Source organism: Saimiri boliviensis, chromosome 7 (assembly GCF_048565385.1).
Source record: "Saimiri boliviensis isolate mSaiBol1 chromosome 7, mSaiBol1.pri, whole genome shotgun sequence".
In the NCBI taxonomy this organism is placed as follows: domain Eukaryota; kingdom Metazoa; phylum Chordata; class Mammalia; order Primates; family Cebidae; genus Saimiri; species Saimiri boliviensis.
The window spans coordinates 128,867,548-128,881,231 of record NC_133455.1 but is presented as its reverse complement, the minus strand read 5'-3'; positions in this window follow the sequence as shown (position 1 = coordinate 128,881,231).

The following is a 13,684-nucleotide window of genomic DNA, read 5'->3' as shown; positions in this document are numbered from 1 at the left end:
CTGGAGTTCCCAAATTTATAAAACAATTACGAACGGTCCTAAGAAATAAGGTAGACAGCAACACCATAAGAGCGGGGGACTTCAATACTCCACTGACAGCACTAGACAGGTCATCAAGACAGAAAGTCAAGAAAGATACAATGGATTTAAACTATACCTTGGAATAAATAGACTTAACAGATATATACAGAACGCTTCATCCAACAACCACAGAATACACATTCTGTTCAACAATACATGGAACTTTCTCCAGTATAGACCATATGATAGGCCATAAAACGACCCTCAGGAAGTTTCAGACAACTGAAATTATATCAAGCACTCTATCATACCAACAGTGGAATCAAACTGGAAATAAACTCAAAGAGGAACCTTCAACACCACACAAATACATGGAAATTAAATAACCTGCTCCTGAAAGAGCACTGGGTCCCAAAGCAAATTGAGATAGAAATGTAAAAATTTGTCAAACTCAATGACATATTTAAATTACACAACCTATCAAAACCTCTGAGCTACAACTAAGGAGGTGCTAAGAAAAAACTGCATAGCCCTTAACACCTACGTCAAAAAGTCTGAAAGAGCACAAACAGACAATCTAAGGTCGTGCCTCAAGGAATGAGAGGAAAAACATAAACCAAACCCAAACCCAAACCCAGAAGAAAGGAAATAGCCAACACCAGACTAAATGTAATAGAAACAAACGAACAAAAATACAAAAGATAAATGAAACAAAAAGCTGGTTCTTTGAAAAGATAAATAAAGCTGGTAGACCATTAGCAGAATTACCCAAGAGAAGAGAGAAACATCCCAATAACCTCACTGAGAAGCACAACGGAAGATATCACAACTCACACCACTGAAATACTAAAGATCACTCAAGGCTATTACGAACACCTTGACAGAAATAAACTAGAAAAGCTAGAAGAGATGGATGAATTCCTGGAAAAATACAGCCCTCTTAGCTTCAATCAGAAAGAATTAGATGCCCCAAACAAACTAATAACAAGTAGCAAGACTGAAATGGTAATTTAAAAATTACCAACAATAAAAAGTTCAGAAGCAGATGGAATCACCACAGAATCCTACCAGATATTCAAAGAAGAATTGGCAGCAATCCTTTTGACACTATTCCACAAGACAGAGAAAGAAGGAACCCTCCTTAATCCGTTCTATGAAGCCAGCATCACCCTATTACCAAAGCCAGGAAAGGAGACAACTAAAAAGAAAACTACAGAGCAATGTCCTTGATAAAGATACATGCTAAAATTCTTAATAAAATACTTGCTAAGCAAATCAAACAACATATCAAACAGATAATCTACCATGATCAAGTGACTCATACCAGGGATGCAGGGATGGGGTAACATAAGCATGTCAATAAATGTGCTGTACCACATTAACAGAATTAAAGACAAATATTACATGATCATCTCAATAGATGCAGAAAAAGCATTTAACAAAATCCAGCATCATTTTCTGATTAAAACCTTCAGCAAAATCGGTACACAAGGGACATACCTTAATGTAATAAAGGCCATCTATGCCATACCCACAGCCAACAGAATACTGAATGGGGAAAAGTTGAAAGCATTCCTCCTGAGAATGGAAACAAGACACGGATGGCCACTCTCACCATTCCTCTTCCACATAGTACTGGAAATCCTAGCCAGGGCAATCAGACAAGTGAAAGAAATAAAGGGCATCCAAACAGATAAAGAGGAAGTCAAACTGTCTCTGTTTGCTAACAATATGATCATCTACCTTGAAAACCCAAAGGACTCCCCAAGAAAGCTCACAGAACTGATAAAATAATTTAGCAGATTTCCCAATACGAGATTAATGTACACAAATCAGCTCTTCTATACACCAACAGTGACAAAATGGAGAACCAAATCAAGAACTCAAACCCTTTCACCATTGCCGCCAAAAAAGAAAAAAAAAAAAGAAAAAAAAATACTTAGGAATATATCTAACAAAAGGGTGGACAGACCTCTAGTAGGAAAACTACATAACACGGATGAAAGAAAACATAGATGACACAAAGAAATGAAAACACATCACATGGCCCTGGATGGGTAGAATCAATATTGTAAAAATGAGCATACTGCAATGTACAAATACATGCAATGTATAAACACGATGCAATTCCCATCAAAATTTTACCATCATTCTTCACAGAGTTAGAAAAATAGTTCTAAGGCCGGGCGTGGTGGCTCATGCCTGTAATCCGAGCATTTTGGAGGCCAAGGCAGGTGGATCACCTGAGGTCGGGAGTTCAAGAAAAGCAGTTCTAAAATTCATATGGAAACAAACAAGAGCCAACATAGCCAAAGCACGACTAAGTAAAAGGAACAAATCTGGAGCATCACACTTCCTGATTTCAAACTATAAGGCCATGGTCACCAAAACAGCATGGTACTGGTATAAAAACAGGCACATAGATCAATGGGAACAGAATAGAAAATCCAGAAATAAAACCAAATACTTACAGCCAACTGATCTTCAGTAAAGCAAGCAAAAACATCAAGTGGAGAAAGGACACCCTTTTCAACAAATGGTGCTGAGATAACTGGCCAGCCACATGTCGGAGAATAAAGCTGAATCCTCATCTCTCACCTTATACAAAAATCAACTCAGGACAGATTAAAGACTTAAACCTAAAACCTGAAACTATAAAAATTCCAGAAGATAACACTGGAAGAACCCTTTTAGGCATTGGCTTAGGCAAAGATTTTATGACTAAAAACCCAAAAGCAATTGCAATATAAACAAAGATAAATAGCTGAGAGATAACTAAAGAGCTTTTGCATGGCAAAAATAACAGTCAGCAGAATAAACAGTTAACTCACAGAGTGAGAGAAAATGTTCACAATATATACTTCTGACAAAGGACTCATATCCAGAATCTACAACAAACTCAAACAAATCAGTAAGAAAAAATCAATCAACCCCATCCAAAAGTGGGCTAAGACATGAATAGACAATTCTCCAAAGAAGACATACAAATGGCTAGCAAATAATTTAATAAATGCTCAACATCACTAATGATGTGGGAAATGTAAATCAAAACAACAATGCAATACCACCTTACTCCTGCAAGAATGGTCATAATCAAAGAATGTAAAAACAACAACAACAACAACAACAACAACAACAGTAGATGTTGGCATGGTTGTGGCAATTAGGGAACACTTCTACACTGCTAGAAGAAATATAAACTAGTACGGCCACTACGGAAAACAGGGCGGAGTTCCTTAAAGAACTAAAAGTAGAATTACCATTTGATCAAGCAATACCACTACTGGATATCTACTCAGAAAAAAAGTCATTATTTGAGAAAAGATACTTGCACATGCATGTTTATAGCAACACAATTCACAACTGCAAAATCATGGGACCAACCCAAATACCCATCAATATATGAGTGGATAAAGAAACTGGCATACATATACATGATGGAATACTACTCAGCCAAAAAAGGAATAAATTAGCAGCATTTGCCATAACCTAGATGAGATTGGTGACTTATTCTAAGTGAAGCGACTCGAGAATGGAAAACCAAATATTGTATGTTCTCACTGATATGCGGGAACTAAGCTATGAGAACACAAAGGCTTAAGAATGACACAGTGGACTTCGATGACTTGGTGGAGGGGGGGAGGCACAAGGGACAAAAGCAACAAATACAATGCCGTGTATACTGCTCAGGCGATGGGTGCACTAGGATCTCACACATTACTAAAGAATTTACTCATGTAAGCAAATACCAGCTGCACCCCAATAACTTGTGGAAAATAAAATAAAATAACAAAGAATCTTTCTATGAAGTATTTGTTATGCACTAGGCATGGTTCTAAGAGGTTTACATATATTGATTTATTTAATATTCTCACCAACCACCCTCAGGGGACACTATTGTCAACCTCATTTTACAGATGAGGGAATGAGACGTAGAAAAGTTAAATTGCTTACTCAATGTTACACATAATATGTGGCAAAGACAAGATTTAAAGTAATTAATAATGTGACCGTATTTTAGGGGAAAGTTCAATTGATTTGAGGAAATAAATGTGAAATGCATCAGCATTTTCTTTGTGTTTCAGCAGATAATGCATTGTGCCTCACTGCCACTGATGAACCACGTAGGAAGCTAGGCGAGAACAAAGCCGTGATTAACCAGCAGTCTGCTGGTCAGGAGAAGGGTGAGAAGGTGCCAGTGGGGTCCTACCCATTCTCTATGAGCTTATCTAGGACTCTCCAATCTCTCTACTTTCTCATTCTGCCTAATACAAAATACATTACAAAACCTGTCTTCCTGAGACTAAAATAATTCACCCATGCTTGGTGTCCAGGGCCCACGTTAATCATGTCTGAAACTTGGTTTAACAAATGCACAATGAATCATCATCGCTTTCATCTCTTTAAACTATGACAGTCATTAAAACATACCTAACTTGACTTCAAGATGCGCAGGGTAGAGAATCAGAGGGTTGGATGGGCATGGGGAGCTGGGTGCAGGCTCAGTCTCATCTGGCCTTCACTTGCCTTCCTCTAAGCCCAGATTGCCTGAGGGGAGGAGCAGTGTAACATCTGCTTCCAGTGATGAAAATCCACCCTACCAACAGAATGGCCATACATTGAGAATAGGGAAGTACTGAGTTATGAAACTCAGTACTTCATGAGTGAAGACTCATCCCAAACTCCTTCGATGTAAGTTTACTATCTATCTGTGGATGTTATCAGACTACATAATCTTGTAAATTTATTTAGACCATCTTTCAGTTATTTTGAGTGAGTTATGCTTTTTCAATTAGTTGATGGTTGTTTTTTTTAAAACTGGGAAGAAATGCAGATAACTGTTTTCTCACCATAAACTGAGCACATATGATGCTTCAAGCCATATAAATGTTTCATGGGTTTTGTGAACTGTACTGGTAGGAAGAGAATTCTGACATGTCACCTCATAATTCTTTGTGTAAAATCAACATGACAACAGCTTGAAATTGAAATCTAAGTTCAAACCTGATTAATAGTTTCATAAAATCTACAGTGGTAGTAAGTGATTGCAGGAAGGAAAAAATTATCTGGGTAGTTTTCAGCCATACTGATGTGTACAATGAATCTAGGGGTGATTAAATGTTAAGTGCATAAACAAATGAGCTAATATGTAAGTGGAATGTTGATAAATTATTGATCGATGGCCTAAATAGTACATACGACTTAGTTATATCACTGACTATCTAGATGATTCTGCTTTCCTGAATTGGTTTTTCTAGCTCCATTCTTTCCAAATCATCAGGAATGCTTGATTTACTACCTGGCTAACCAGGAGCTCACAGGTATCTTCTCATCCTTGAGCCAAGGGCCTTCACTCATCACTGTTTCTTTCCTTGATTATTACTTGCAAGTGATAAATGTACTTGCTTTTCATCATCTCTTCTTCCAATACATGCCCCATGATGAGAAGGACTCAGCCTGGCTTGTTATTCCCATAAGGACAAAGGCCAACTAAAAATAAGAAGCTCGACTCTATGTAAAGGACTGAATTGTGCCCCACACTAAATTTGCATGTGGAAGTCCTACCCTCCAGTGTGACTTTATTGGAAGAGAGGGCCTTTAAAGAGTTAATTAAGGTTAGATGAGATGACAAGGATTGGGCTTCAGTGTGATAAGACTGGTGTTCTTCTAAGAGGAGAAAGAGACACAAGAGATCTCTCTCCCTGTGCATGGGGAAAAGGCCACATGGGAGGGAGTGAAAAGGTAACTGTCTCCAAGATAGGAAGAGCAGTCTCACCAAAAGCCAACCCCACTGGCACCTTCGTCTTAGACTTTCGGCCTCAAGAACAGTGAGGAAATAAATATCTGTTGTTTAACTTACCCAATCTGTAGTATTTTGTTAGAAGCCTATAATTACTAACTGACTCATATATTCTCCATGTTAAAAATAAGAAAAGAAGCACCTTTTGCTTAGGGCGTTTATTTTAGAAAGCTTGTGCATCTTTGTCATATTGAAATGTATGTAAATATTCTTAAAAGATAACTTAGTCTCATTAATTTTAAGACCCAAAGATGCTGTTCTGAAAGCCTGGGAATCATCACTTTGAAAATTATCAAGGAAGATAACACCTCCATTTCTCAGGTTCAGTAGGAGGCTGGGAGGGTATGTTCCGCAGGTATCTTACTCCAAGTTGCAAGACAACCTCCTTTTATAAAGACATAAGAAGTTTATTTTTTTCTTTGGAAAAGCCAATTGTCTAACAGAGACGGTTACCCCAATTGCTAAGAACGTTTAAAATGAAAGGTGTGTGACAAATGGGACTGTAAAGTCCCCTTGAGGACAAGTTATTGCTTACCTTGAGAATTTGTATGTTAAAGGTTGTATCTGCTTTTTATATAAAAAGGTGAGAGTTGTTTTTTTTTTTTTTTTTTTTTTTTTTTTTTTCTGTCTTTGCAACTGCTGAGCTGATTTCCTGAGAAGTGCATCTCACTTTGGTTTCATGCTAAAAGAAATAAAGGTTATTCAATTAGAAAAAGAGGAAGTCAAATTGTCTCTATTTGCAGATGACATGATGGTATATTTAAAAGACCCCATTGTCTCAGCCCAAATCTCCTTAAGTTGATAAGCAACTTCAGCAAAGTCTCAGGATACAAAAACAATGTGCAAAAATTATGAGCATTCCTGTACATCAGCAACAGACACACAGAGAGCCAAATCATGAGTGACCTCCCATTCACAGTTGCTACAAAGAGAATAAAATACCTAGAAATACAACTAACAAAACATGTGAAGGACCTCGTCCAAAAGAAGGACAAACCACTGCTTAAGAAAATAAGAGAGGACAGAAACAGATATAAAAACATTTCATACGCATGGTCAGGAGGAATCGATATTGTGAAAATGACCATACTGCCCAAAATAATTTACATATTCAATGCTATCCCCATAAGCTACCAATGACTTTCTTCACAGAATTGGAAAATAAACACCTTCAGCTTTATACGGAACCAAAAGAGAACCTACATAGCCAAGACAATCCTAAGCACACAATTATGGAGACATCATACTACCTGACTTCAAACTGTACTACAAGACCACAGTAATAAAAACACCGTGGTACTGGTACCAATGTAGACCATACGGGACAGAACAGAGGCCTCGAAAGTAACACCACACAGCTACAACTGTCTGATCTTTGACAAACCTGACAAAAACAAGCCATGGGGAAAGGATACCCTAGGTAACAAATGGTGTTGGAAAACTGGCTAGCCACATGCAGAAAGCTGAAACTGGATCCCTTCCTTGCACCTTATATAAAAATCAACTCAGGATGGATTCAAGATTTAAAGATAAGACCTAACACCGTAAAAAACCTAGGCAGTACCATTCTGGACATAAGCATAGGCAAGGACTTCATGACTAAAACAGCAAAAGCAATGGCAACAGAAGCCAAAACAGACAAATGAGATCTAAACTTAAGAACTTCTGCACAGCAAAAGAAATTAGCATTAGAGTGAACTGGCAACCAAAAGAATGGGCAAAAAATTTTGTGACAGAGATGAAGAGACACTTTTCAAAAGAAGACATTCATGCAGCCAACAAACATGAAAAAAAAAAGCTCATCATCACTGATAACTAGAGAAATGCATATCAAAACCACTTTGAGGTACCATCTCATGCCAATTAGAATGGCAATCATTAAAAAATCTGGAGACAACAGATGTTGGAGACAATGTGGAGAAACAGGAATGCTTTTACACTGCTGTTGAGAGTGTAAATTGTTCAACCATTGTGGAAGACAGTGTGGTGATTCCTTCAGGATCTAGAAATAGAAATATTGTTGGACCCAGGAATCCCATTATTAGATATGTACCCAAGGGATTATAACACTTTCAATTATAAAGACACGTGTACACATATGTTTATTGTGGCACTGTTTACCATAGCAAGGACTCTGAACTAACCCAAATGCCCATCATAGATAGACTGGACAAGGAAAATATGTCACACATACACCATGGAATACTGTGCAGCCATAAAAAATAACTTCATGTCCTTTGCTGGAACATGGATGAAGCTGAAAACCATCATTCTCAGCAAACTGACACAAGAACAGAAAACCCAACATTGCATGTTCTCACTCATAAGTGGGTGCTGAATAATGAGAACACACAGACACAGGTAGGGGAACATCACACACTGGGGCCCAGGGGCTGAGGGGCTAGGGGAGGAATAGCAGGGTGTGGGCGAATTGGGGAGGGATAGCATTAGGAGAAATACCTAATGTAGATGACGGGGCAATGGATGAAGTAACAACCACCATGGCATGTGTATACCTATTGAACAAGCCTACATGATCTCCATATGTATTGCAGAACTTAAAACATAATATTTTTTTCTAAAATATAAGTGGATGGTGAACAATGAGACCACATGGACACAGGGAGGGGAACATCACACACTGGGGCTTGTGGGTGGTGGGGGAGGGGTGGGGAGGAACAGGCAGGGGTAGGGGGATTGGGAAGGGATAACACGAGAAATACCTAGTGTAGTTGATGGGAGGATCAGATGCAGCAAAGCACCAAGACGTGTGGATACCTATGTAACAAAATGCACGTTCTGCACATGTACCCCGGAAATTAAAGTGTAATAATAGTATTTCTTTCTCTTCTACCTTCGTGGAGAAGTTTTCTTGGTTGGGGGGAGATTTCGTTTTCAATTATGTGTCTCTAACACCTCCCAGTCTCCGTGAGAATGTTAAACATATATACATATATACATATATATGCATATGTATATGTATATATATATATATATATTTATATATATATGTATATAAACATCTTCTAAATTAATACTTTATCTCTTCATCTGTATTAGTCCAATTTGCATTGCTGTAATAAAGGGATACCTGAGGCTGGGTAATTTATAGGGAAATGAGGGTGATTAGACTCATGGTTGTGCAGACTGTCCAAGAAGCATGGCACCAGCATCTGCTTCTTGTGAGACCTCAGGGAGCTTACAACCATGGCAGAAGGCAAAGGGGAGCTGGCATCTAACATAGTGAGAGAGGAAGCAAGAGAGAGACAGGGGCAGTATCACACTTTAACAACCAGATCTCAGTGAGTGAAGAGAGCAGGAATTCAGCCATTACTGTGAGGAGGGCACCAAGCCATTCAGGAAGGATCTGCCCGATGAGCCAACACCTCCCTCCCAGCAGGCCCTACCTCCAACACTGGGGATCACATTTCAACATGAGACTTGAAGGGCCCAAACATTCAAACGATATCACCATCTCTGTTACTACTGTATCTACACAGGTAATGAGGGGTTCTGTTAGACTTCATTACATCTTAATTCTGCTGCCCATATCAGATAAACAATGGTAGGCTGGTAATGAGGAATCAGAAGTAGAGGCCAAAAGTGGTTTTACTCAGATGGCCATAGCATCATTTTAAATGTTTGGAAAAATTAGATTTCTTGGGTTAGTGCACTGATTAGTGGAAAATGCCCTGTGCTTGCAGTTGGAAGAATGTGGATCTGAACTCCGTTCCACCACTGACTCTCTCTGTGAGTCTTACCAGTCTCCTAATTTCACCCTGAAGCCCAATCTCCTCATCTGAAAACATCTCTTGTTTCTTCTAGGGTCACTGAGAGACCAGATGAAATATTACAGGTGTGCTTTGCATGATGAACACTTGTACCCTAGTGTTTTCTTAGTATTCACTAACCTTGCCATCTAAAGGGACTGACATTTACCAGCTAGTTTCCAAAGGGGCTTACTCCTAAAGGAAAGGAGAACTGATCTTTCCATTTCCAGTTCATCTGTCCATTCTTCTACTCCTTTAAACTTCTTCATAAAGACTTTCTTGCCTTTCAGCATTATATTCTATCTTTAATAACATAGGACATGGTGCTCACAGTTTTGCACATTTAATTTGTTCTGCATTGGGGGTTATGGTTCCTAAGGGAGATGCCCTATCAAGTTACCCTGTCTTTTCAGCTCAAGAATTCAAGGTGTTTATAAACTGAGGAAATACAATGACTTCAAGTGGAAAATAAAATGAAGAATAACTGCATACTACAAGATAGCAGTGCAATTTAGAGCTAGAACAGGCCTAGTGTGTTCTAAATCTAGCATAAACACATTTTATGTTATAAATATGGATTTTAAGTAAAAAACCAAGCTTTCTGTTGTGATTTATTTATTTAGGTTTCTCTCTAATTTGGTTGAGGTCTCTCTTTAAAGGAGGCCAGAAGCCAGCCCATCTCCAGGAGAGCCCTGGCCAGGAGGAAAGGAAGGCTCTGGGGTGTCAGTCAGGTAAGGCACAAGGAGGAGGCAACACCAAAACACAGGAACAGAAGAAATCTCTAACTTACACATCCTGGAGAAGGTCGGGGAGCGTCTGGAGGACGAGGGGCAGTCTGAAGGCCGTGAGGAACCAGAGAGCAGAGGGAGGGCCTGAAGCTTTCTTCTCGGGCTTTCCCGTGAGGGTGTGGCTTTGCTGATTTAAGAGAACACGTGGAGCTGGGCTTATTTACAGGGCTCTGGTGTCGACCATTAGGTTTTATCATGACCAGCAGCTGTGTGATGGGTGGGTTCTGACTCAGCGGGATGGGCCGCATCACGACCACTCAGGGAGGGGGAGGGTTACCCAGATCGGAGGGGATACAGTGAGACTGGGCTTCAGACAACTTAGGTCAGGTCTGAAAATGGATGCTGAGGCAGCAACTATTAAACACATTTATGGCAGCTTTCCCCGAAACCTGGCTTTTAAATCATTTATATTACACATGAACAAAAACTAAACTGAAAATATTTGGAAGTAACCCCTTTGGTTTGCACTAATAAGCGGGAATCAAGTTTCTAGGTTGTCCTGTTTTAAGTCAAATGACAATGTTATTTAAGTTCTCCTATTCGTAGGTTCTCCTATTATAAGTAAAATGACAATGTCATTTCATCTTAAAGCTAAGATATGAAAATAGAGAGGGAAATATGTAGCCCTTTACCTGAGGTGTCAAAGTGTTTCTGTTCATAAAGGCCGTTTTAAGTTTTAGTTTCAGATTGATCTTGTTACTTTAGTGCAGTCTAGGTGAAAATATTCTTTTGAGGCTGTAAGACACATGTTCCCATTTGGAAAAAAGCTATTTCATTGACCATATATGTTTCTACTATGACTGTCGAGTGTTTCTTTTATCTAGAGGTTTATATTGCTAAAGAAGTTGCCTATGGTTACAGTTTGCAGCCAACAAGTTACCCTGAATTAGCACAGGTGGCTCTTGCTATAGGAATGCTGTGGCGTGAGGCTTAACCATAGTTCTCATATTGTGGTTCCCGAACCAGCAGCATCAGTTGTGTCTGAGAACTTATTATAAATGCAGATTCTCAGACCCCACCCAGACCTACTGAATAAGAGACTCTGAGTGGAAACCAGCAATCTGTGGCCCAACATGCCCTACAGGTGATTCTGGACTGCACTAGAGAGCCATCAATTTAATGTTACAGAAACCCCTTTAGGGTTTCTGTAGCACATTGCTTCAGTAATATAAATGTTGACTTTATTTTACTTAATGGCATATGTGATATAAATGGTATATTAATGTCATATAAATGACTATAAATGGTAGCACATTACTTAAATAATATAAATGGTCAACATTTTAAAATTCTTTTAGCTGGTACTGAAAACCACCATCCTGTTTAACAAGGGTTCAGCCTAACAACAGTGGTGGTCATCACAATTCACAGTTTTGGCCAGTTGGTCCTGTTCATAGACACAGTCAGTGATTCACCCAGAGGACTCACAATGAGTTGCAAACACGTCCCTTCTGCAGAGCTCAGACCGGGATGCCTTTTGAGGTGCTAACTGGCAAAATAAGTTAAATGTCGTTGCGATTTACCCTGCCCTCATCTTCACCCTCATTCTGGGTCTTTGCTTTCCTTGAAACAGTCGCTTTCTCTGTGACCTTATTTATCCTCTCTCACTGTGTGCCCTTCCTCAAACTTGCAGAGAATCCACAAGATTCAGTAATCACCTTCTGAAGGTAGTTTCAGAACTGACTGCTCTCTTAGCTATATCTCTATCTTAGTAAACACAGTCACTTACATGTCCTCCTGTTAACATCAGCACAAATAAATAAAACTGAATGTGTGCCTCACATCAGCTTCCTATCTGAGCGTCCACATTTTTGTCAGTGGGAGGTTGCACAGATCTACAAGTTACCCTGATTCCCCTTTCTCCTTTGCTGGCTTGACCCTGGAATGAGCTATAGATTTTCATAATATATATCATATTTATCCATTTCTCCATTACTGTATTTAGAATGTAAACACCGGAAATGGGAAACTGTTTTCCAAAAGGCCTTCTTCTGTCCCTTTCTTATTCCCTCCCTCTCTTTCTTCCCTTTCTCTTAATTCCGTCCTTTTTTCCTTCTCTCCTCCTTTCTTTCCTCCCCTTCCTTCCACAAACAGATGGCAAAAGAAATGATTTAGCTCCTCTCCTTCTAGGTGTCCCACTGACTAAGAGCAGCCTTTGCATTCTTGAGCCTCAAAGTTCTCCACGTTCTGCTGACAATCTACTTCTTTCATCTGCCCTCCATCCACTTCCTGTATTGACTCTTATTGGGTCTCAAACTCAGACACACCGAAAAGCCTGATTGAAAGAGATATTTGAGACCAAATCCTAGGGTTTCTGACACAGTAGTTTCATGGTAAATCCCAAGATTTAACATTTCTGAAAAGTTTTCATGTGCTACAGATAGAATGTTGGTATCTCCCACAAATTCATATGTCCAAGTCCTAACCCCACAGTGTGTCTGTATTTAGAGATGGGGTCTCTAAGGAAGTCAGTCAAGTTAAATGAAGTCATAGGGTTGGGCCCTGGCCTGATGAGATTAGTGTCCTTATAAAATAAGGTGTTCTTATAAAATAAAACACCAGAAAAAGGAAAGGAAAGGAAAGGAGAAAGGAAACGAAAGGAAAGAAGAAAGAAAATGAAAGGAAAGGAAAGGAAAGCAAAATCAGATGTGGGTGTAATGCACACTAGCATGAGCAGGGGTGCGGTGTTGGTGGCGGATAAGATAATCAGGGAAGCCTTCTCTGTGAATGTGATAGAAGTGAGGGATGAGCCCTGGGAACTAATTTGAAGTTTCTTCAAATGGTTGCAAGTAGATTTACCGTATGCCTCAGTGATTCCATTGCTAGCTATATGCCCCAAAGACCTGAAAACAGGTGTTCAAACAAAAACTTGTATGCTCTTTAAATGTGTCAAGATCATAAATATGCAGGAAAGTCTTGGAAACAGTGTCAGGAAAACTGGATCAGAATGAAAAAACATATTTTACTCCCAAGCGGGGCAAGAGGTAAAAGGTAAATGAGTTTGTGAACTGAATTATCATGTAGGAACCATGCTGATTTCTTGATCTAGGGGTTATGCGGTGGTAACCTAGGAGAGTTTCCACACTTTGGATAAAATATACCGGAGTATTTTGTGGGATGTTGTAAATCTGGCACAGCAATAACTGGTGGGGACTCTAAGAAAAGAAACAGGTTATATTTTGCACTGCTACTGGAAGTTTCCTAGAAGTATGACATTATTAAAAAGTAAATTACTTTTTAAAACAACCATATCAATACTATGCCAGAAAAGCAGAGACGTCACCAAAATCCACTACAGAGGCTAC